General features: G+C 41.6%; 1 protein-coding gene across 4 annotated transcripts in view; it reads right to left on the minus strand.

The window, feature by feature from the left end:
• Positions 1-24073, minus strand: part of MBP (myelin basic protein) — a 174027-nt gene extending 149954 nt beyond the window's left edge. Inside the window, exon 1 of one of the 4 annotated variants that reach the window (XM_048840084.2) lies at positions 23935-24073. The gene's annotated coding sequence lies outside the window, so the exon portion shown is untranslated. The remainder of the gene's footprint in view (positions 1-23934) is intronic. The other 3 variants (XM_048840085.2, XM_075125341.1, XM_048840087.2) reach the window with 3 other exon arrangements.
• Between the last annotated feature and the right edge of the window lie 2139 nt (positions 24074-26212).

The following is a 26212-nucleotide window of genomic DNA, read 5'->3' on the forward strand; positions in this document are numbered from 1 at the left end:
TTTAGGTACAATCCTCAGTCTTTTAATATCCTTTAGTTTAATGTACTGTCTTTGAAACGGGATAAACCCGAGTCCAAAACATGAAGGTGCATTTTCTTAATATATAAGTCTGATACACTGTAAAAGCTATAGTAATGGTCAGGCCGATATTTTCCAGTGCTATAAGGATATACCTATGTGATCACATAGGACAGATGTTAAAACATCAATAAATGACAGCAAAATCCAGATTTTAAAATGGCTTATTACAAAGTCCTATACTTCTGTCAGGACCCAATATATCTATTCGAGCCACATGCGGTTCCATTTGCGGGAAATGTGGATAGTCATAAACAATGTGAAGAGCATCAGAGAAAATGGGAAAAAACAGAAATGGCAGCAAGATATTTACTAACATTTCACACACGTTAGTCCATTATTTTTTACTCAGAGATTTACAGTGCTTGAGATTAACATACTGAGAGCTCAAAAGGATATCCAACACCTGTTGTTATAGGATGAAGAGAAACAAAAAAACAAAAACCCAAAATATCTGTAAGACTCTCAAATCTTCCTCACGTTTCCTCTCTCGTCAGAGAAAAATGATGAGTTCTCTCCAGATGAAGAACTGTACATTCTCATTTCCCCTTTCTTAGGCCAGGAGGGTGCCATAAGGCTCCCCAGCGAACATGGCAGCCTTCTCAATTAATATTTCATTATACAAACATAGAGGAAACCTGTCTTTGCAGTAATCGGTAACACAAGGCATACCCAAAGTTGTACACGAATGTGCTTCAAAGGAAGCTTCTGCTGGTTCCTGCCTGGCAATCTGCAAAGGTACTCCAAAGGCAGAGGTGACAGCACAATGAGTCACCTGCCCCAGAAACTTAACTTTGCATAGACAGAATAGTACAGCAGTATGTACCAGGGTTGTCAATTATTTGCAGCTAATGCATGTGATTAATGCCAAACAAATTAACTAAATTAAAAAAAAATAGTTGTAACTCACCACAGTTTTAATTGCACACTTAAATAGAATACCAATTTAACATTATAAATATTGTGGATGTTTTTCTACATTTTAAAATATACTGATTTCAATTACAACACAATAACAGTGTATAGTGCTCACTTTATATTTTTTATTTCAAATATTTGCATTGTAAAAAACAAACAAAATAAATAGCAATTTTCAATTCACCTCATACAAATTCACTCAGTCCTATTTCTTGTTCAGCCAATCGCTAAGACAAAAACGTTTGTTTAGATTTACGAGAGATAATACTACCCACTTCTTATTTACGTCACCTGAAAGTGAAAACAGGCGATCACATGGCACTGTTGTAGCTTGCGTTGCAAGGTATTTTACATGCCAGATATGCTAAACATCCATATGCCACTTCATGTTTTGACTAGTAGGCTCTAAAGTTTTACATTGTTTTGTTTTTGAATGCAGAAATGTAAAAAGAAATAATTCTACATTTGTAAATTGCACTTTCACAATAGAGATTGCACGACAGTACTTGTATCTTTTTTTCTTGTGCAAATATTTGTAATCAAAAAGAATATAAAGCTCTGAACTTTTCAAGCAGCAGTGTGTGTTTATACCAATTCCTGGACCGATAATTCAGCACAATCTTTTTTTGAAGTATCGATACAGGATACTACAGTCAGAAACAACTGATAACTAGCGTAAACACTTGTATGAACTATGCATTATTATTCCAATTGTCCACGGGGGAAAGTGGGGGCACACAGGGAAGTCAATTAGTGTGCATTCCATAAAATGGCTCAGTTTTTAACTGTAATGAGGTTGATCAATTTGCATGCTCTGAAGTTGTACTAGTATTTTCAAGATATTTTCAAATGGTTTTAAAATATATTTTGTATTAATGGAAATAGGAATATTACAATTCTCAGTGGGTTTGGTTAGTTTGGGAAGCATGTTGTAGCAAGGGCTCTGCTCCTCAGACACACTGTGGATAGCCCCCTTTGCAGTGGTGGGCAAAGGCTCATTGCATCCTCTGCTTTCCCTTGTGCACTGCCTGGCTGTACACAATTTTGCCCTTAATATTTTGCATTTGATATTTTTAAACCATACATTACTTTTGCATGGGAGGGCTTGCCTTGATAATGTTAAGATATTAATTCTTTTCTTTTTGGAGACTATCCAATACATTTAATACCACTATTCAGCACCTTCCATTCACCCTTTAAAAAAAAAATCTATCAGTAAAGCCCCTACCAAGTAGTTATTCATATAATCTGTTACATTTGGGCTGGTGGGCTAAAATCTCCCAAAGCTTTCCCCAAATATTATTATAGTACACACATTACAGCATAGAAAATATTATAGGTCTCTTCTTGCCAAATAAGGACATTTAAGAGTATTAATTAAAAGCATTTTACTTTTTTAATAAAGCGAACTGAGTAGAACTAACCATAGCAATTTCTCTTTTTACAATTTTCTATAAACATTTAATTGGCTTGGGTTGACACGAGTTCATACCTCTTAAATCCACTTTGTGATTCAGACAAAACCATTAAGTTTCACTTGCTTTTTGCATCAAAAACACGTGAAACAGTGATTTCTGAAGAGTTTAAATGCTAACCCACGAATCAGTCCAGATTTCCTCAAAGTTCTGTCTCACAAATCTTTGGACAACTTGTCCTCAGTTTGTAACTAAACAGCAAACAAGTGTGAGAATATATGCACGATTTTTTGTTTGTTTTTTTTTAAATCAGTAGCAGGAAACCAGAGAGTAGGAGTTGTAGAGCAAAAGATCTAAAGTGAAGTAGAGGAGAAAGATTTGCTTTAGGTTTTCCTATTTTCTTTATTCTAATACAATTTCTGGGTCAGCATTAGAAGAAACAATATCTGATTCTTTACCATTGTCACACAACCACCATGCGAGTTTTGCAGTTTCAGATTTCACTGTAGATTTTTCACACTTCTCTAATGCTGACAGAATGACTCATTTTATGATCCTTTTTTCTCAGGGTATCTCTACAAGAGAAAGGTATGTCGACCTACATAAGTAATTACTGCAGTGGTGCATATAGGAGCAGTGGAAGCTCCCTAAAAGCGGGAAGGCCACCGGCGCCCAAACCGTGCTCCCTCCCATGCTGCTCTTCCCCCCCCCCCCACTCCGGAGGCCTAATCCCTAACTCACTCCTTTCCGCCCCACTCCCCTCCCCCACCCCCCATCACTCGCCTTTATGGCCAGTATATCCTCCCACTTTTAAAAGTGATGTGGCCATAGCCCCTAGGCCCTGCCTGTTCTAGCGCTCCTGGGTGCATGTTCACACTACCTTCCTGGGGTTGGTGGTGCGTGTCCACCGACCTAAGAGGCGCAGCATGGGAGTGCTGTCTCTTAGTTCTGCTGGCAGCTCCCTGCCAGGAGCTTGGCTCCTCCACAGGCTCCCGGTGGCCTGCCCCCCTCTGCTACCAGAAGCCAACTGGGGTTTCTCACCTCCCCGTTCCCCACTGTGAGTGGATGGAGGTGGGGGATCCCCCCAGGGCTTCTCAACCCCAGAAAGTAGGGTCCTGTTTCCCTGGCTTCTATCAATTTCACGGCTCCGTGAAATTAACAAGGCTCCACCTGGGGAGGGTGCAGGGGAGGCTTCTCACCCCACCTGGCAGTTGGGGTGGGGTGGGGCGGGGCAGGGCAGCCACCCAGCTCTCCAGGGGAGAGCCTGCTGTGAAATTGACAAGACAGCCAACACCTGATGTAAGGAACGCAGTGTCTATACGGACACTACGTCACCCTAACTACACCGACATAAGGTTACACCTCTCATGGAGGAGGAGTTATGTCATCAGTGCAGTAGGGCACTTACATCAGTGGGAGGAAAGTTGCAGCGTAGACACTGACATAATTAAGTCAGTATAAGCTGCCTAATGTTGACATAACTGTGTCGTATAGATAGAATAGTGATACACAGGGTTAACAACAACCAAAGACAAAAAACTCAAAACATGCTATTTTTTTTGCCAACTGGATGTTCATTTTTCATGGTTTCTGAACTTTAGATGATATTTTATTCAAAGCAGAAGAGAGCTTCTATATGTCACTGCCTATAAACAATTTTGAAATCATAAATCAAGCTGAAAAGGAGGATTCATTATTATGATCCAGAATACAAACGAACATGTGTTCAGAGAATAGGGCTACAAGAGTGAGACCCAGCATATTGCTGAACCTTATAAATACAAATCCCCACTCCCATCTCTTTGCCATCAAAAATGGTGAAACAGAACATTTGCTGGAATTCTGATGTGTATCTACATGTAAGACACATACACTAGTATGCTACATAGCTGTAACTGAAACAAAACAGTTTTCTAAATATGCTTCTATTTGATTTTTCAAGCAAAAAAGTGTGTCATGACTAACATTAAGCCAGAGCTCTTAAGGATCACACTGTATGTGCCAGCTGGCAACAAACACTCCTCAGAATTTTTCTCCGTCTGGACTTAGCAATTTCCTGCCTCAGTCTCTCTGCTGATCATTTTAATCTTCTGTACTTCCTACGAACTGGTACTATTTCTGTGAGTCTTGCTACTCACTCGCCTATTTTGGACTCTTTGCTGTGAATCATTATTATGCCAGTGACAACCATATTTATTTCATTCTTACAGATGGCCTTTGTTCTGCCAACACAGGTGGCAAAAGGAAAGGACATGGATGTGGAAGAATATTATGTTTTGAATTTATCCCTTGGTTTTATCTGATGGCAGCTTGTTAGAATTTCTTCTCCAGAAATGTGAGTGTTAATGACCCTTGATACTACATTATTCTACAGGAAGAAGCCAAAACACTGGTATTACTAATGTCAGAGACAGCACTCTGGACCACTATTGCAAAATTCTGTAGTATTTATCTGTTTGCTCTTTTAATAAGGGGCCCTCTGTCATTTGTGCCACTTTCAGTAAGGGTAAATATTTAAATTTATTCAATCCCTTTCAAGCAAGAGGATCCCAGTACTTACAGACAAAATGCAGCCATCTTTGGGATGGAAAGAAACTTTGGAAGAGGAAATGACTATCGCGTTACTCAACTGATGCTACAAGCGGACTTTAAGTAGGCAGAATGTAATTATCTAGTTGGAATTTAGCCAGACCATTGGAGTTAACACCTCTGCAACTGCAAAAAGCTATCATAAGATCTTTAGTATCATAAGTAAGTTTGACACCTCACTAGCAAGGCAGATGCTGTTCACTTTTCTTTTTTAAATCTACTTAGAACAGTCATTTGACTGTAAACACGGATGCTTGAAATCCTTCTTGTATATACATAAAAGAAACCCACACCATTAAAACTCACTGAGATACCAGAATGAATTTGGTCTCATTATGTCCATACTATATTTATGGGCTGATCTGTGCATAATTTTACTCATGTGAGCAGTATTTACTCATGTATATAGTCACACTGAAGCCAATGGGATTATTTTGCATGAGGAAGGCGCTGCAGGATCAGCCCCTCTGTAACATATGCCACGAATATTATTGCAATGCACGTGATTATAAAATTATATAACTGCTTTCTTTCCCAAGCTCTGGTATTCCTTTCAAATGTAAGTAAGGAAGCAGCTGACTCTGAATTCTTTATATAAACACACACACACAATTTAATATTCTGGCAATTTTGTTACATCAGCATTCTAATCTTATATTCTAAGGGTTGAATTTATTTACTTAACTGGAAAAAAGAAAATATTTCTACAAGAAGTTACTTAGACTTGGCATGCAATTTTATACTTCAGAAATAATCTGTGGCAAAACAAAACAGCAAAATAGAGGAGATGAACATTTATAAAATGCCCTTAAATCTGTCACAGAATTTTTATATGTTAACATCTTGCCCCTCCCTGCACCCCCTCGACACCACCGAAAGTGCAGTCCTTATTTTGAATATTTTTATCCGATATCTATTTTGGTGGGTGAAGACTTCAGCACATAATGTAATCAGAGAAACACAGGCACTAAGATTTGGGACATACTACAAGATAATGCCAAAAAGCGCATTCTTGGAAAATAAAAATAATATATGAGCCCATCGTTTAATTCATACACTGGCTCAGCATATAATTCTGAACATATTGTGCAACAGTTGTTTACTGGCAGTTATCTTTCCACCTCATCTCTGACCAGTCTGTTGCAATTACATTTCTAAGATACAAACTGAACCCCTTTTAGAGTGCACATTAGTAACAGTCCTGTCATTTCTCATGGGAGGTTACCATGAGAAAAATGTCATGAAATATTCACAGCCTAACTTTAGAGATGGCACTTTAATGTTCATTAAATGTCATCCACCATGACTTGGATACTTGGGGGTTTTCATAGCCTAAATTATAACGCATGGCATAAAATGAGCATCTACAATGTAGTTTATAATCATGCATAGACAAAAGTTCGACTATGATTGTGTGGTGGAATCACTTTCACAAAATACATAAACTGAGACCATGAATAAGGATAACTTTATCAAAGAGCAAGAGGAGGCAGACATTTAAAGTACGACCAGTGATGAGCTGCCAAAATCTTAACCACCGGTTGCCTCCTCACCCCACGAGGGGGTCATGGCCCGCCCCCCCCCCGGACTCCGGCCCCCCAACCCCCCTGCGTTTCTTGATGCCCCCCCGCCGGGACCCCTGCCCCATCCACCCTCCTCCCCGGTCCCCTGACTGCCCCCAGAACCAGGCAGGAGGGTCTCGTGGGCCATCGTAGTGGGTGCCCACTGCGCCCCGCACCCAAGAGCCAGAGGGACCTGCCGGGAGGCAAGGTGGCAAGGCAGCTACTCCCCCCACCGATCACATCAAAAGTGGCACCTTAGGCACCAACTCCATGGGTCCCCCCCGGGGTCAGACTTATCCCCCTGGGCATCTCCCTCAGGCAGCCCCAGGATCCAGCCCTGCCCCCACCCTGCTCCCTCAGGAGCCCCCACGGGGAACATTTGGTGGGTGCAAAGCCCCTACCAGCAGCTCCCCGCCCCACACCCAGCCCCAGATCACCTCCCCTCCCCTCCGCCTCCTCCCCTGAACACGCTTCCCCGCCCCTCCCCCAGCTTCCCACGAATCAGCTGTTCGCACGGGAAACCAGGGAGGGCTGAGAAGCAAGTGGCAGCTTCGCGCTCAGGCACAGTGAGGCGGAGGTGAGCTGGGGAGCAATTCCCCTACATGCCCCCCAGAGGTGGCCCTCCTCTCGCCCCCCCTCCTCCCCGCGGGCCTGAGCGCAAAGCCGCTGCCTGCTTCTCAGCCTTCCCACGCGAACAGCTGATTTTTGGGAAGTGGGGGGGGGGATGCAGAGAAGAAGAGCGGGGCGGGACGTTCGGGGAGGAGGTGAGGTGGGGCCGGGGAGCTGCTGGTGGGTGCTCTCCCCCCACCAAAATTCCCCGTGGGTGCTCCAGTCCCAGAGCACCCACGGAGGTCGTGCCTAAGGCGCCACTTTTGGCTGGTTATTAAATTTAGAAGCCCTTTTAGAACTGGCTGTCCCGATTCCAGGGAACCAGTGGGAACCGGCTCCAGCTCACCACTGGGTACGACCCTGAAAGGTGCAGAGTGCCTCTTGTGAGGTTTTAGACATGCTCAGCTCTCAGTGTAATCACTGTGAATTGATCATGCTTAGTACCAGGCAAGCTGTGCTCAGCATCTTGCAGGAGGTTGTTCTTTCAGATAACAGAATGTGTTCAGCTTTGCCAACTCTCAATAATCTCATGATATTTGGTGTTTTTCCTCGAAGTCCCAGCTCTTGGGTGACACAATTACGTGACAATCTCAGTTTTCACTGTTAAAAAAGTAAGTTTCTAGTTCTCATGGTTGCAGAGAAAAGTTTTAAAGCATGAGCCTAAAGGCTCAAAACCAGAAGGCAAATAAAAAGAACCCAAAACATTTTTGGGAAAAAAAAGATGTTTAAGCTAGTATTATGATTTTCTGGGGATTAACTCATTATTTTTAATGCCTGGGGTTGGCTACACTTCTGAACCCAAAAGTCATCTCAGTGGCACAGAAATCATACAAAGAGAAAATCAGGAACCACACCATAAGAGGGGAAAGGCTACAGATTATCATTATGCTCTTTGTAATTGATAGCATCATCTCTCCTATTATGGAACATTTTAAAATATATAAAAAATCCTGAGCATTGTGGTCTGCATCAAACGTACCAGACACTACTACATGCCATCAACAGGCATACATCTCTGTTGCTGCTATATGTTATCTTTATTAAGGGTGTCTTGCCCTTTTTACTGAAGCCCCGCAGAGGAACACCACACTATACAGAACAAAAAGATGAAAAACAAAAGACCTTGCAAAGCAAATCATGATTACAAACGGTGAGGAATAGCATTTCAGCACCTCTCCAAAACCTGTACCATACATAAAACTTACACATTTCTCCAGTACACACAACTGCAACTCTGCTTTTGTGGCTACTAGTTCAAGTCTCCCCTGAGGACTAAAATTCCACCTGCAGTGACTTGGTTAATAAAGAGAGCCTATCATTCAGGAACGAGAGAAACAGCACACAAACGGTAATACGATTTTAATATAGGATCATCTGATTCTCATCAACCAGAAAAAAAGACTGCAACCCACAGTTCACAAGTCAGCATTACTGTTTTGCAAGCCAAAATTAAGACTAGCTTTTCAATGGCAATAGTTCAATAGCTTCTGACACTGACTTAAAAATTTAAAGGTAGGTTTTTTTGGGAGGGTTAGCTTTGTTTTCTTTATTACAGGCCCTGTTCCATTGGATAAGGTTATCTTTCAAAAAGAAAAAAAAGTGGGCGGGGGGGGAATTATTCCATACCCTCCAGGTGAATAGTGCTGAGTCAGACTGTACTGATGACAGCTATGCAAAAACTTTAGTACATCTCTCTACTTTCCACAAACAAGTCAGGGCAAAGCAATAGCGCAGATAAAAGGTTTCAAGAAGTCAGTGTTAGGAAAGGTTCTATTGGCAGCAGCCACAAATTGTATTTAACAAGAAGCCCCCAGAAAATGACACAGTAGCAATCATCACTTCGGTCAAACCTTGGAGAGGAAGCATACTGAGGAGTAAAACCCTAATTCCCCAACAAGAGCCAAAGTATCCGGTAAATAAAGTTATGTTTTCTTTTAAATGTCAGTTCTGAAACTAAAACTAAAAAAATGCCATGAACAAAATGTCAATATTTCATTCTCCTTCTGCTTTCCTAAAAGAAACCCTGGGAAGCTGCCCACCTCGGGAAAGACAACACTGGTGCTGCTGACACATGAATCGCTCCAGGCAAGTATAATCAAAACTAGGCCTTTTCATAATTATTGCTTCATGTCCATTCTTGTACGTACAGATTCTCCTGTTGAACTAAATTACCTGAGGAGCTGATCAGAGTTCCAGTCATCAAATCCCTAATTATAATATTTTTCAATGACAAATTGCTTGAAAGACCAAATTACAATAGTTTGTCTCTCTCATCAACAGAAATTGGTCCAATAAAAGATATCTCTGTGTCTCTCAAATTAAAATAGGACAGCTCAGTGTCCTGATGGTGGAGCTCTATACTCTACAGAATTTGATTCCCACTGCTAGTCATTAATTTTTCAAGAAGGCAGAGGCTGGCAGTGCTAGAAAACCAGAATGTACGCTCCAATACTCAAAGGTGTTAGAAATTAATAGGCAGCAGGTTTAAAACAAATAAAAGGAAGTATTTCTTCACACAACAGACAGTCAACCTGTGGAACTCCTTGCCAGAGGGTGTTGTGAAGGCCAAGACCATAACAGGGTTCAAAAAAGAACTAGATAAATTCATGGAGGATAGGTCCATCAATGGCTATTAGCTATGATGGCAGGGATGGTGTCCCTAGCCTCTGTTTACCAGAAGCTGGGAATGAGCGACAGGGGATGGATCACTTGATGATTACCCGTTCTGTTCATTCCCTCCGGGGCACCTGGCACTGGCCACTGTCAGAACACAGGATACTGGGCTAGACAGACCTTTGGTCTGACCCAGTAGGGCCATTCTTACATATTTAGGTATCTAACTCCCATTGACATCAATGGGAGCTAGGTACCAAAACACTTTTGAGGTTCTGGTCATGGAAATTAAGGAGCTCCGTATTATTATCAGAGATTTGTATAGCCTATAGCATATTGTCTGGGTCAAGTGCATGGCTTAGTTTCAGAAAAACCACAACTCCCTAATATTTCATGTCTTGAGTTGTATTGGGTAATTGTTCATCAACTCCAAAGGCACTCAAAGATAAGATTCTGCAGAGTTCCAGTCCTATTGCTTAATGCTCTTCTTGTAAAGTGGGTCATTGTGGGGGTCAGCAAGATGACTTTGACCCAGATTTTTAATGATACTTAGGCATTGCTGCAGTCATCAGAGCAATATCTGATTTAGAAGATCAAGTCTCATTTTAAAAAGGGATATTTAGGACTGATGAGCCTAAATCTTAAATTCCTAAGTGCATAAATTCCTTCTGAAAATGAGGAAGGCACCTAAATCAGTTGTACGCTACAAGTCTGAGCACAGCAATGCCTAGATACCTTTAAAAATCTGTATGCAGGGTTGTTGTAGCTGGTCCCAAAATATTAAAGAAGGTCAATGAGGTAATATCCTTTATTGGACCAACATCTACTGGTAAGAGAGTAAGCTCAAAAGCTTGTCTCTCTCACCAATAGAGCATGGCCCAATAAAAGATGTTACCTCACCCACTTTGCCTCTTTAAAAATCTGGACCTTTGGCTGCAGTGCTATCAGAATGTTGATGACACTAAGGTTTACTAATAGATATGTAGATTTTAAGATCAGAAGGGACCATTAATTAATCTGTTCTTAGGTCCTGCATAACACAGGCCAGATAATTTGTGCCTCCATCTCATCTTCAACAAAAAAAACTTCAAAAACAGACTCCAAGGAGAGACTGCTGAATTGGAATTAATTTGCAAATTGAATACAATTAACTTAGGCTTGAATAGAGACTGGGAGCGGTTGAGTCATTATACAAAGTAAAACTATTTCCCCTTGTTTAATTTCCCCCCGCCCCCCCAAAAGTTCTTGTTAACTCCTGGAAATGGCCCACCTTGATTATCAAAGGTTTTCTCTCCCCCCACCCCACTCTCCTGTTGGTAATAGCTCATCCGATGAAGCGAGCTGTAGCTCACGAAAGCTTATGCTCAAATAAATTGGTTAGTCTCTAAGGTGCCACAAGTACTCCTTTTCTTTTTGCGAATACAGACTAACACGGCTGCTACTCTGAAACCAAACATCTCAACTGATCCAGCAGTCAGAGTTGAAAGACTAACCCAGCATGTGGCTGAAATTGAGGCACTGATGTGACCCAACTGTTCAATCCAGACAAGATGGTGGTGTTGCTGGTAGATTGGGAGAAACAACCAGAAGAGCTGGCAAAAATAATATCTGCCCTATAACTGAGGGTACTCAATTCGCATTGCTAACTGGAGTTTACAACTTGGCTGTCAGTGGAGACTAATAGCTGCACTTGAAAGGTCACAAGCCAGAAGTGGTAAGAATGGCATTTTACAAAAACTGTGCCTGGCTAGGCAGGGCCAGTCTTTTGTTTTGGATGAGGATCTTGCTACTATCACCTGTGCCTTTGTCACATTAGATTACTGCAATGTGGTCTACATGGGACAACATCTTAAATCAACTGAGAAGCCGAAACTGGTGCAGGAGGCAGCTTCCCACTTGATTTACAGGATACACCACAGAAAGCACATGACACCTGCCCTCGGGATTTTTCACTGGTTAACTGTGAACTTCTAGACAGATTTTTGTATGGTGTTTGTTTTGACCAATGAAGCTGTGATAAATGAAGGGCGGGGGAAGGAGGGGGAAGCTCACTTTTATGGACATCCAGCCAGCCAGTAGCTATAAAATCCCTCTTAGTAGCTATTCTCTAATTGCTCTACCTCTAAAAGGTTAAAAAGTCTCACTGATATGCATAGGTAAAAGGAAGTGAGTGGGCACCTGGCCAAAAGAGCCAATGGGAAGGCTAGAACTTTTTTAAATTGAAAAAAGACTCCCCTTTTGTCTGTCTGTTGTTCTCCCGGGGAGAGGCGGACAGATTAGCAGCTATACTGTAAGAAGCTTGGGCCAGATATGAAAAAATCATTGGTATCATACCTAGAAACTACTCATTTAAAACCCCACATATGTAAGTAGATCAGGAAATGTCTAGGAAGATGCGATTAGGTTTCTCCCTTTTATGGCTTGTGGATTTATGGCTCTTTATGGCTTGTGGATTCCTCTGTGCTAACCCCAGGTGCTTTTGTTTTGTTGTTGCTTGTAAACTTTAAGATGGACCTCCAGAAGCTATTCTTGGTGCTTACTCCTTGTAGTTGCTCTTTTAAAAATCTAGCAATAGCCTGAGTAATAGCCTAGATGTATTTCTTTCTTTTTTTCTTAAGAAAATTTACCTTTAAGAACAGAACTTGACTTTTGTGTCTTAAGAGGTTTGTGCACATGTTTAATTAGCTGGTAGCTGATTTCCTTTTTTTTTTCCTGCCTCTCAGCTCTTCCCCAGGGGTGGGGAAGGGCTTGAAGGTACCCCACAGGAAGGAATTCCCAAGTGCGCCTTCCTGGGCTCTCAAAGGGGTTCTGCACTTGAGTGGTAACAGCATCTACCAATCCCAGGTCAGAGAAAAGTTGTAACCTTGGAAATAATACAAGCCTGAAGTGGCAAGTATTAATTTTTAGAATCCTTGTGGGCCCCAACCTTCTGCACTCGAAGTGCCAGAGTGGGGAATTAGCCTTGACAGACGCACTAAATGGTCTTGGACCAGCCTACCTGAGAGATGGCCACTGACACCATGATACACTGCCACAGGTGGCTGCGCTCATGTTAGAATCACTTTGATAAAACAGAGGAGTAGTAGCTGGCAGGGTGTTCTCTGTAAGGACTTTAGGGCTCTGAAATGCACTGCCCACCCCAGTCTGAAATAGCCTTATTTGCTGACTTTCAGGACATGAGCCTGAAAGCCCATTTGTTTCAGTTGGCTTTTGAAAAGTGGTAGAGGGTGGTGAATGGGGGTGTTAGCACTTATATGCTGCTTCTTAGTAGAAGATGTGAATTTTACTGTGTTTGATTTTGTAATTTTAAATAACTGGCAAAATGCTCACAGCCTGTGAACAGGCTTTGTTTCATTTCTTCTACATATCAAGGAAATGAATATTTTTTTGGAGACAATTCTAGATTGTGTTTGTACTTTACAAATCCTAAATCTAAAGGAAAAATCTGAAGTCAGAAAAAAAATTAGTTTAACTTTTCATGCTCTCCTGCATGTACTCACAAGAAAGATCAGAATGAAACAAGTGAAAACATGTAACCAATCATGGGGAACTTGTAAGAATGTTCGGTTGTTGTTAATTAATGTATTCTTTTTCTACCGAACAGTGAAAATGAAGGATCAAGAACACAGGTTAAGACCGGATACAGTGCACATAGGTGATACACAAGCTTTGTCCAGAACAGCGCTACAATTGCATCTTAATGCTGACCTATAATACACCCTTTTCCACTAGCCCTGCTCCTGCTCCCTCCTCCGCCCATTACCAATCGAATATTGCTACCCATGCCAAACTGTGTGACTGTGCCAACTTGTAATACATTTTAAATAGGGATTAGACTGAGTCCAAACTCATTTTCACTTGTGACCCAAAACTCTGAACTCAATTTAGCAAATGTACTAAACAAATACATCTTAATATGCTGAGCCCTTTAATATATACACCAATTATTACATTATTGTTTAAAGTGTTCACTGCAATTTTTTTTATTTTGTCCTCCCTCCTACATTTTAGGATCAGAATAGTTAGAGGCAAAAAAACTGCTTACATCCTTGAGTCCACCTACCTGCAAGGGCAGGATATCAAACACACTGATTTAGGACACCAAAGACTGAAAAACACTGACACTTTCAAAAATGTAAAAGAAAAAAAACCACATACAATTCAAGAAGTTTTAAAGAAAATTCTACTTTCTCAAAGTGTAAAACAAGGATAAAACATTGTACTCAAAGGAAATAGAACTGAGAGTATTATGGGTTAGTAACTTAGAAAAAAATGGCTCCATATTGTATCTGAGAGAGAAAGAAACCCTGATTTCATTTACCTTTTCAAACTTACTACCTCTCTTGTTTTCTCCCTTTCTACTGCCCTAACGTTATTTCTGAAGACAGAGTAATCAATGGCAACGTGAAGGTTATATGGAAAACTTCACTAATAGAATTATTTCAACTTCATTTGAAAAGTTACTCTGTTGGGCTGTGTCCAAGATGTGCAGCTATACCAGAGAGTAGAGCTGGGATTTCATGATTACTGCCATTAACATGAGGCTACAGATGGAGCTACACCAGTTGATAGCAAGTGAAGATCTGGCCCAGGATTTTTAAACCAATCATGTAAAAAAAAAAAAATAAAAAAAAAGCAACAGTTTGGGGTTTAGCAGTTTATACCAAAACTGAGCAGAATACTACAACTTTTGGCTTAATTAATCCTATTTTGTAATTTCTTCATGGCCAAGAATGTTTTCCTTTGTACTTGTACAGTACCTGAGTCTTTTAATACAAATGAGTACTACACTGCATTCTGGCCTATCGGGTAAAGCTTGTATAAATCTACCTGTCACATGCCTCAATCAATGAGGATCTCACAACTGGAAGTAAGCTGCATAGCAAACAGACACAAGGCTGACTGAAACCTGTTGAGTGGGCTAACAGGGTGTATTAAGTAATTTATTAATAAGATCAGCTCTTAACATGGTTAGGAGAAGTTTGAAAATATTTTCTTCTTGACAAGAGTGTAATTCCTTGTTCAACAGAGCTAAGAGAACTGCCACATTTCCATCTACCCAATTAGCTTTCACTGTCTTATTCTAAAAGCATATGGATGAATTCCCAATTTGTATTTGTTATGAACACAAATCTACTAATAGTGAAGTTATTTGGAATTGTTCAGGTGTTGTTAAAAACAAAACAAAAAGCAGCCAGGGTAAAGTCAGGTGAGAACCTGAAAACGCTATATATTCAGCCTCGGTCCAGCTGAACACAGCATTCAAAACCAACTAATCAGGCAGAAGTTCAACACAAGGACTTCCATTAGGGTTTTGTTTTAGATTGTTATCGCTCTTCATATCAGAAAGTAAGATCAGAGGAACTTCTGTATGCAACACTAATACAGCAAAACAGATTCGCCAGAGGCAAAGAAAATGCACGTCTTAGTTGATGTCTGATCACAACATCTGATAGTTTACATTCAACAAAGCTTAAAAAAAAAAAAGTGGATTTACCGCATCCTTAATTTAGTGCTCACGAAAGTGAAAGCCATACACTAACATTGCCTAGCACTAAAAGCACAAAGGACCTTGCTGTGAAGTTTTTTCATAGCGTGTTGCTAATGCACTCCAATCCTGACCTACAACGTTCCTGTAGAATTCTAAACTGTTTTGAACAGAAAATTCATATCACGCCAAATTCTCAGGTGGCTTTGTGATTAGGGATGTAAAATGTTAACTGGTTAACCGATAAGCATCAGTCTTACCAGTAATGTATTCAGTTAATGTATAAATGCCTAATGTGCACATTAAAAACACCACAGCAATACCATTTCATAGTGTATGTGGAAGTAGGTTCCACACTGTTAGGAGTCAGGACCATTGCTATGGAACTGACGTCATAGGCAAAGGAACTACAGGTTTGGGGGGTGCTGCAGCACCCCCACACACACACTCGCACCCCCCCACACACATCCTAAATTCCCATGCCTAAGTTGTGAACTCATTCATGATTAAACATTTAATCGATACTTTTTAAAAACGCTATTTACATCCCTATTTGCGATATTGGCAAAAGCCTATTAGGGACTAGGTTTAATTTGTACAATACTCATTTGTGACCTAACCCACTTTCAAAACCCATATCTATAGAGATTAAACATTTAGCCACTATGCCACCCAGCTGCGGCCTGTAATAATAAATGACACTTGGATAAGCGGATACCATTTAGATAATTATAAATTTTTCACTGACCGAAAGATACATCATTCAGATATAGTATTATCTAGTCTTTATTGGTAAAAATAGACATCTTGGTTTAGGCCCAAGATATCAGTTTGACTTTATAAAAATGTCTACAACATAATATGATCAATAAAATTAATATTTAATTAGAAAAAGAAAATCAACAAAAAAAAGTGCAACCAGATACTTTTCTTTCACAGCATTTTTACCTTGGTGGATCATAGTTAAATTACACTGTATCAACACCCATTAAATTTTTTTTTAATCTGTAAAGCCATGAGAACTTCCAGATGTTTAAAATGTTTAAACATTACTGTGCAGTGTTGTGAAAAATATCGCAGTATTGACTAGAAATAGCCTATACACAAAATTCCAACTCTCTAACATGAGAGAAATGTTAAAAAAAACCCTACAAACAAATGTTCATAAGTAGTTAAATGTATATATTAGGGCTGTCGAGCAATCGCAATTAACTCACGCAATTAACTCAAAAATTGTGATTAAAAAAATTAATCACAATTAATCGCAATTTTAATTGCATTGTTAAACAATAGAATACCAACTGAAATGTATTAAATATTTTTGGATGTTTTTCTACATTTTCAAATATATTGATTTCAATTACAACACAGAATACAAAGTGTACACTGCTCACTATTACTTTTATTACAAATATTTTCACTGTAAAATAACAGTATTTTTCAATTCACCTCATACAAGTAATGTAGTGCAATCTTACAAATGTAGATTTTTTTTTTTTACATAACTGCACTCAAAAACAAAACAATGCAAAACTTTAGAGCCTACAGGTCCACTCAGTCCTACTTCTCATTCAGCCGATCGCTAAGACAAACAAGTTCATTTACATTTATGGGAGATAATGTTGCCCACTTCTTATTTACAATGTCACCAGAAAGTGAGAACAGGTGTTTGCACGGGACTTGTGTAGCCGGAATTGCAAGGTATTTATGTGCCAGATATGCTAAACATTCATATGTCCCTTCATGCTTTGGCCACCATTCCAGAGGACATGCTTCCATGCTCATGACACTCATAAAAAAAAAAATATGCCCACTATCCTCCCTGTCAATTAAGCCATAATCGGGGTGTCATCTTCAACTCAATCCTCACCTTCAGGCTGTGTGTTAATCTTGCTGCATTTTCCTGAACAACTCCAAGATTATGGCCTTTCCTCTGTGTCTACACAACTGAAGCTCTCATCCAGGTTCATCATCATCTTGTGTGTCTACTAGTGCAACTTCCTTTTCTCTGGTCTCGACAATCTCGTATTATGCCACCTGAATCTCTTCAAAACATTGCTGCATGTGTCATTTTTCAGATTTGTTGCTTCAATCACATCACTCCTCTCTTTGACTCACTCTTCTCTATTACATCAGGCAAACTGTGTCTTAATTTATAAAGCTCTTTACAACCTCTCTCAGCGCCACCTACCATCTTTTGTACGCTATCAAGATGTCTGCTCACAACTCTGCTTTATCTATGACACTGGCCTTCACCACCCATCTGTTAATTTCCAAACAAGCACCTTTGCTCTTGCTCTCATGCTGCCCCTCATACATACGAGTTGCTCTCTGTAACCATCTGCAAAGCCACCTCATTTTCCTTGTTCAAATCCTTCCTTAAAAACACCCATCTGCTGTGATGCCTACAAAAAAAACTTGAATGGTTTAGCAGCTGATGTGCTTATGTTGATCAGTATTGTCTCACGGTTTCCTTGTGCTTTCCCAATCTGTTTGTGGCATCCACCCGTTGTCTCTCATCTTACACTTAGATTGCAAGTGCCTCGGGGCAGAGACAGTCTTTGTTAAAAGTCTGAACATTGTTTAGCACAATGGGGCTCTGCTCCATGACTGGGGCCCTATGTGTGCCCATAATACAAACAACTACAATCCAATTCCCATTGATGTCTATGGAAAGAGTACCACTGACTTCAGTAGGAATTTGATTAGGTTCTCAAAAAAAACAGCTTGGCTTTTTATATCGACCACTGAATTGTCTTGCATTTTAAACTGTTTGCGGCAGCTAGTGCTCCCCACAGGGTGAGCATTAATACAATACGGATATATTATTGCAAATATATCACTGAGATTTCATATCATCTATCTAGGCTTTTCTACCAAGCCCATCTTTCCAGTATCTAAGGCTCCAAATCAACAAAGCATTTAAGCACATGCTTACCTCTACCCTAATTGAGCACTTAAGCACCCGCTGTGAGTTCCTCTCTGCTTCTCCATCCTATTGTTCATACCCTTACTTAAGGTCTAATGTTAGGCTTTGTCTACACTGGACTTTCATTGGCAAAACTTGTGTCATTTAAGGGTGTGGGGGGAAAAAAAAAAAAACACACACACACCCCGAACTACAAAAGTTTTGCTGACTAAAAGTGCCAGTGTGACACTTTGACAGCAGGAGAGCTCTCTTTCCGACAAAGCTACCGCTGCTCATTGGGAGTGGAAGTTTTTTGTAAGTGGGAGAGCTACACTGCGTGCCTTTTATCAGCTTGGCTGTAGCGGCACAGCAGTGTCGCTAAAAGGTGCGTAGTGTAGACATAGCCTTAGACTGTGAACTTTTCAGGGCAGGGACTTTGTCGTTTTGCCTGTACTGTGTACCACCTAGCACCATTTGGGGCTAAAAAAATAATAAATAATGCCCTCTCGGATCCTGTGCATAATGCAATCAGGTTCTAAACTCTCAAAACTCACTTCTTTGTTTAGTTTTTCAACGATGACCCCACTCCTGCTTTCATTCCTAATATGGCTCCTTCAAGCCCTAAAACACAGTACTCCACTACATTCAGAAACCTGACAAACCAATATTTTAATATATGACAACATCAAACGATGTACATAATAAAATTATATCTTTAATGGCAATCTTTTCCCTACCCTATTGTTTTTCATCCATTAATGTCCTTTGTTTAATTAAGGATCTGGTCATCCAGAACCTACTCCCCCAAACAACCTCACTAACTTCAGCAGAACAATCTGTATGAGAAAAGATTATTCACACGAGTAAAGCTGACAGGACTAGGTCCTTAGCTACTGAGCCTGCGAACTCTTATACATGAGACTAGTCCCATTGAGTTCAATGGGACTGTTCACCTATGCAATTGGGTCTTAGACAATAAATGCTTATGGAAAGAGGCTTTAAAAAAATTGTTACTTTGTTTACACTTCACATTTCTGGCACTACAGAAAAACAAATAATAAATTTCAGCTAGATTTTGCTTATGCCAATGTACATTCATCTGAAATAAATGTAGCTGTATTTGTTTGGATGTATGAAACGCGTATGTGCTAACATACATATATTTCTGGAGCTCTTTAAAAGATAAAACATTAACAGAAAATTGAGTAGCATATGATTTATTTTTTTTGGAAGGCTTAGACCTTTAATTTTTTAAAATCTATTTATTCATGTACAAAGGCACTTGTTCATCCCCCTCCATAGATTTCAGAGCCCAAGCCATAACTTCAAAGCTCTGTCTACACAGCTATCTTTAGAGCATTCACATGAACCCCACCAGCCCAAAGCCGTCAACCTGAGCTGGGAGGCTCGCTTCTGTGGACTAGATAGACAAACCCGTGTGAATTCTCAACATTTTCAAACTTTTTTGAACTGAGGGCAAAAGAGTCTTGGTGGGAGACAGAGTGAGGTTGGGGAGCAAACTTTTTTATTTTAAATTTAAGTTCAACAATTGCCAAATGAATGTTTTAGATTGAGTACTGAATACAACTACCACACAAGGAAATAATGAGTATGTGCGGCAATAAGACCAGAGTTCCTCACTCTTCCAAGTTTCCACGTTTCTCCACAGAGACTGGAGGAAGAGAAAAGTAATATGAGTTCCCCTGGGGAGACCCATTAGCTTCCCTGCCTGATCCCATCACTGTAGCTCCATTTAACTTCTAGTATATTCTAGGTCCTCAGCAGTATTGATGTACTCCAGTGTGCAGAACTCACGAGAATTAGCACAGAGGAGTCTGGCATGGCACAAGGGAGGAGCTGTGAGGTCCAGTTGCTCACTTGCTGATGTTGTCACAATTTCTCTTCTACCTCCCTCGTAGAACAGGAGACAGGACACAGAAGATTTGGGATTTCTCTAGGGAATTCAATTAGAGTTATAATAGCCTTCTAGGAAAATCTCTGCTGGGACAGTGGATAGATAGGGCTCATTTACCTGGCCCTATCCCCAGCTTGTCTGCTCTTCCCTGGCATATACACTCTCTTTTAGCTCTTGGGAAGAGGAGATACAGATTTCTCGTTCCCACATACAAGAAGCAGCAATGCAGCATGCCAATGGTCCCCGCTGCATGTAGATCTTAGTGTAATCATTCAGCCTGACATTATTCACTAGTTTTAGGATTCACTTGGAATTTGTGTGCAAAGTGAGTAAGACTAGTATAACCATTCCATCTCTAAATAAAAGCCATTACATGTACACACTGAACAAGACATGAAACTTAAAAAGTTACTCAACCACATTCATAACTAGCAAAAGAAATAAAATCACAATGCCAGTCAACCTTTCCACAAGTGACAACACGTGATAGTATTAAGAAAAACAACCAGTAAGCTGTAACTGAAAAGCGAGCCAGATCACAGTGTGGATCCAATCTACAGTGATCTCAGAGAACCCTATCCTAAGCTATCTAGGTTTCGGTTATCTGCAACACTAATCTCTCTTTTCTCTCTCTCTCTCTCTCACTCAGATAATTTTTTTTTTAAATTTAATCTGATCAATACCAGTGTCACTAAGTTTGCAAGTCTAAAATATTTGGCAAAGATTTTAATATATGCAACACTGTGATTGTCTGCATTTGTAGTTTATTCATATCTATATTTTGGTGACAGCTGTAGTTGCGGCCTACTGCACTGATCACAGAGTTAAGAGTCAGGAGATCTGAAATTTTGTCCTGACTCTGCCACTGAGTAATTGTGGAACCTTGGACAAATCATTTAAGATCTGTTACCCCATCAGTGAAAACAGAAATTATTTGTAAAGCACATTTGTAAAGCACTTTAAAAATCTATGGATGAAAAGTATTATATAAATTCAGTATGGAGGGAGTGGTGACAGGTACTTATTGTAATTATGGTACCTGTATTTTTGGAAGAGGATATAAGAGATTAGGTGACTGTGAACCAAAGCATTGCATCTCATTCAATAGGCACATGGAGCTGGGTTTAGGAGTCACCATTTAGGAATGAAAGTCCAAAGAGAGAACAAGTTTGTTCTGAGAATTCTCATTGGCATCCAAGACTAAACAGCTCAGTTTGCATATTAATGATTTAAACAAGAGTATATTGGAATGTGTAGTCATTAAGTAGAACATGGTAGATTTTGGGAAACAGCCAAGGCAACAATGCTAAGTCAAACTGTGACTAGTTACTGTTATAATCTGTAGTGATTCAACTATTTTAGGCCTCAATTATTCTTTGATTTTCAGGGCAAACTATGAATTTAAGTACTTCCCCTTTTGCCCTTTACATTGTACTTGCTATAGGCCAAGTGAGGCTAAGAAAATAACATTACATTTTATTTATGGAGTTTCTCCCACCTTCGCCGAGTTGTTTGTCATGACAAAACAATAAAAGACTGAGCTATTCTTTGTCTTTTTCTCATGACATATCAGTTTCCTTGAACTGCTTGACCTCATGGTCTAATACAATCAAAGCTTAATGTAAATCCACTTAAGGCACTAATTTAAATGGTTCTTTATTCATTTGTGATCCTTTAATTGTCACATGTGCAGTATTATACTGTATTCTCTTAGCTCTCAGTAAAATCTGTACAACTCTCTACCTACCCATCCATCCACCTACCCAGTTACCCATCTAATTTCTCAATGCTCACTAGTATTTAAAAAAAAACATTAGTCATTAGTTTAAAATATGTATGAAAAATATATAATCCATGACTCCTGATAGCTGTGGCCAACATCTTCCTTACCAATTATTAACTACTTTGGAGATATTTTTATGTCTTCTTCAGAGTTTTTATTTTCAGCTCATCTGCCAACACAAATCAATAATGTACTAAGGTAAGGGAGATGTGTTTTACTGGTCCATTATTTTGTATGACTGAGCACTTCAACCTCTTCCTCCCACTCATGAATTTCAAGTCCTTGTGCTGGGCTCTTCAACAGTTACACCACTTTATGTACCACAGTGACCTAGCGGCGTTCCACGCATCTTGGATCCCAGATTGTGTTTATTAATCTCAGCAGTGTTGAAGTGTTAAACTAATATTGTAAAAATCCATATAAAATTAATACATTTTAGTATATTCTAATCACTTGAGGCTCAATCCTACTCCCATTAAAGTGAGAGGGAAACCTCCACTGATGCAGAATCAGGTCTTTGGTGTTTCTGATTTTGGTGATTTTATTGTGCCCTCTCTTTTGGTAATTTTTCCCATATATGAGGAAAAAATCAAACCCTCAAATGTAGTATCTGATCAGCTGAAAGATTGGATTGGATGCTCCCAATGCACTATCCACCCTCCTCTGCACTTGATTTAAAACAACAATATACACATTTATCATTTCCACATTGACTCACGAATAACTAGCACACATATGCAGGAAACGTAAGATCAACATACCTACCGCTGCTACAGAACGAACAGGGTAACACAAAAATACTTAAAAATTGCCAAGTCCACAGCTCCAAATGCATGAGCCACGTAACAAAAATCAAATAAATCCTAGAGTGGAGAAATTTGATAACAATGCAATAAACTAGAGTTACTATAGAGGCTTACCCTACCAGAGATCCCACAAACAGAAAACACTGATGACAACAAGAGAGAAAGCAAAGACCCCAAAAGGGAGTGAGTTTCCTGCTAGTGCTGACAGAAGGAACCACAAATGCACTTATACTGGGCGATACACCACCCTTCAGCAGCTATCAGCGAGGGCGGGACAAGCACGTTCCTGCTACGCAGCCCAGCAGCTTTGCAAGGAAAGTATCAAGTAAAGTTCAAGCGCACGGCGAGCCTCTGGGTGGCCGGAGGCGGCCAGGTGAGCGGGGCAGCAGTGGCAGGCGGGCGGCCCCGCCCCCTCATTAGCTGGCGCTTGCGGCTGGGCTGCCGCTGGTTGCGCTAGGCGAGGGATTTGTTTTGTTTCGATTTTACTCCGCTCGGACACAGCCCTGAGCTGAAACCGGAAACCCTCAGCCTCTCGGGCTTGTATGGTGGGGCCTGCCCCGAGGTGGGGCCGGGGCCGGGGCTTCGGTTTGACAGCAAAAGCCAAGTTCAGCACGATCGCTCCATGTCTGGGGCCCGCTAGCCGCTCCTCACACACTCACACTCACACCCCGCGTGAGCCCGGGCCGCGCCGCGCCGCAGGTCGGGACCTGCCCGCTCCTCTGCGCGGACCCCTGCTCCGGCCCCGGGACACCCCCAACCCGATACGGCAACGCGGCTGGCTGGCTGGCGGGCCTCTCTCTCTCCCGGAAACACCTTTGCTGCCAGCGCAGGAGCGGGCCAAACGGCTGGGAAGCCCAGCACGGCGCTTTACCCCTTAGCGGCCGCTGGGCAATGAGGTGAGGCCGGGCACCTGCACCTGCCCAGCCCGGTGCTGGGGCCGGCTGGGCCAGCGCGCAGGAATCCCGGGGGCCGGCGGCTGCCTCTGACCCGGGGTGGGGGGTGGGGGGGCAACTAACACAGGGGAGGGCAGGGAGGCAAATATCACCCCCCTCCACACACTGACAGAGCCACCTCGTCCTCCCCCCGCCCCGAGCCCACAGCTAACGAAGAGCCCACCGCGGTGAACAAGAGGCAGGTGTGCCGCCGTCGCCGCCCCGCCGCCGGGCATGGGGGGCCCCGCCCCGCCCCACCTCGCCTCCCCCCCGCGGGGCTGAGCAGAGGCACAGCCACGAAAAACAGTAACAACGCACCCAGCGCGTCCTCTCGGGCTCCGGGGTCTGCGGCATCCACCAGCGGCGTGGAGAGCGACACGGGGATGGGGGGGACCCCCCCCTTCGCAGCAACCCACCCGGGCGGGGAGCGGGGCACCGGCTACAGGCTGCACCCGCCGCCGGGGAGGGGAGAAAGCGCTCCCCCCCCCTGAAGCGGAGCTCTGCGCCTCTCTCCCCGCAGCTAGCCCTGGGCGCTTCCGTCGCCCAGCGAGGAGCTGCGGGTTTGAGATACAGTTGCCGGCGCGGCTGCCGTCGCCCAGGTTCTTCCCAAGGTGGTAGCGAGCCCGGGCGCCTGCCTGCCTGCCGCCGCCCCAGGCAGAGAGCCGGGGCAATCTGCTGCACCTGGGCTCAGGCGGGCCGCGCGGGCGTCATGTCAGGGCGGGGCGGGGCTGCTGCGCCGCTCCAAACCAGGAAGAAGAACTAGAAAGACACAGACAAGAAAGATGAAGCTCCTGGCTCAGCGTTTCGAGGAGTTGAACATCAACGAGCATTATGGGAAAGGAAAGCAACGGCCAGTTCAGTCCGATAAGCTCGTCTGGGGCTGGGCAAGAGAGGCAGAAGAAACCTCTGATACCTGTCATAGGTAGTGCATAGTGTGGAAGGAAGGGGAAATGATATACTTCATATTTAAAGGTTTCAGAGTAACAGCCGTGTTAGTCTGTATTCGCAAAAAGAAAAGGAGTACTTGTAGCACCTTAGAGACTAACCAATTTATTTGAGCATGAGCTTTCGTGAGCTACAGCCCTGATGAAGTGAAGTGACTTCATCAGTCATTCTGATGAAGTGAGCTGTAGCTCACGAAAGCTCATGCTCAAATAAATTGGTTAGTCTCTAAGGTGCCACAAGTACTCCTTTTCTTCTCACACACAGGTTTGCAACAAGACTAGGATTGGACTAGATCTCAGCTCTGTAATAAATAAAGCACACACCCTGCATAGTGCTCTGGAAATCTTCAAGGGGCACAGTGAATGTATTTACAGTCCTGACAAAGGGCATCTTTCATATTAGGATCAAGGCTCTGCAGCCATATATCCCACTAACTACACACAGAGTCACAGTGAGCATAATGGAACTACTGCTTTGTTTTCAGGATCCAGTGTTGGTAACAGTCATGGTTTTATTTCAAGACTCATACTACCTAGGGTGTTTCTTAAAGCTCCGGAACAAAGAATCCTGTTATTATATGAGAGGCTCAGCAAATGTCTAGCCCTTCCCATTGTAGAGAAGAGTTTAAAAACATTGAGCCTAGAGTGTCAAAAAACCAGAAAGCAAATCAAAACCCAAAATATATTTTAAAAAAAAGTTTTAAGCCAAGCCTGAGTTGGGAGGCCTGTTGCCTAATATGCCGCTGGCATATAAATATGTATTATCTGCACAACATTAACATAATACAATATTTGTGCTTAATGCACATACTCCATGTGTGTATATAACAGTGATGTACCCTAGATTGGCCTACACCATGATCCTGTTAATTTATGCTACATATCCCACTGTACCTTGCCTTTGCTGAAGTAAGCCTTTAGCACAAGCAGATAGAACAAATCTATATCTTAGTACAAGCTGGGAAAGTAGCCTCACAGGTCAGTACCTGGAATGCTAGTATCCAAAACAAAGATAAGGAAGAAACAAAACAAGTTAGGGAACTGGAACAAACTAAGGGCTTGGATTTTAGTGATGTGTAAAGAAATATGTAACTTACACAATCATAAATAATACCACCTGAAAATGTAAATTGGGCAGCATACCTTCTGCATGAGGTGAATGTTACATAGGACTACTCTTTAGAGACTGGTATATACAGAACCTCTTCCCCCTCTGCCATCTTAATGAACATGACTGACATTGGTTTATGATGAAATATACTCAAGAGATCAAGTAACCAAAGTGTAGTTGAGCAATTTTATTATTGCAAATTGTTTATTCGGAATTGCAGAAACAGGAAATCACAGTCACACTTAAACACCAAAGCTCCTTTAGGCTATTATTTTTCTGCTATCCCTCTATTTGGGTCTTTGTCCTACCTTATGTCATATGTTTAGGCCTTAACAGATGGAGAGGTAGGATACGCAGCCCTCCTACTAATTCCATATTTTTTAGTGGTATTGATCATTACCCACTTTATTTACAACAGCAAATACAAATGTTTAGGTAATGTATCTGATAAATAAAAACAAGCAGAAGCCGTTTTAAGGTAAGGAAGTCTTTCATGGTTTGGGATCAGTTTGTGAAGCCATCACTCTCATTGATGAGCAGT

The sequence above is a fragment of the Caretta caretta genome, chromosome 2 (assembly GCF_965140235.1).
Source record: "Caretta caretta isolate rCarCar2 chromosome 2, rCarCar1.hap1, whole genome shotgun sequence".
NCBI lineage: Eukaryota > Metazoa > Chordata > Testudines > Cheloniidae > Caretta > Caretta caretta.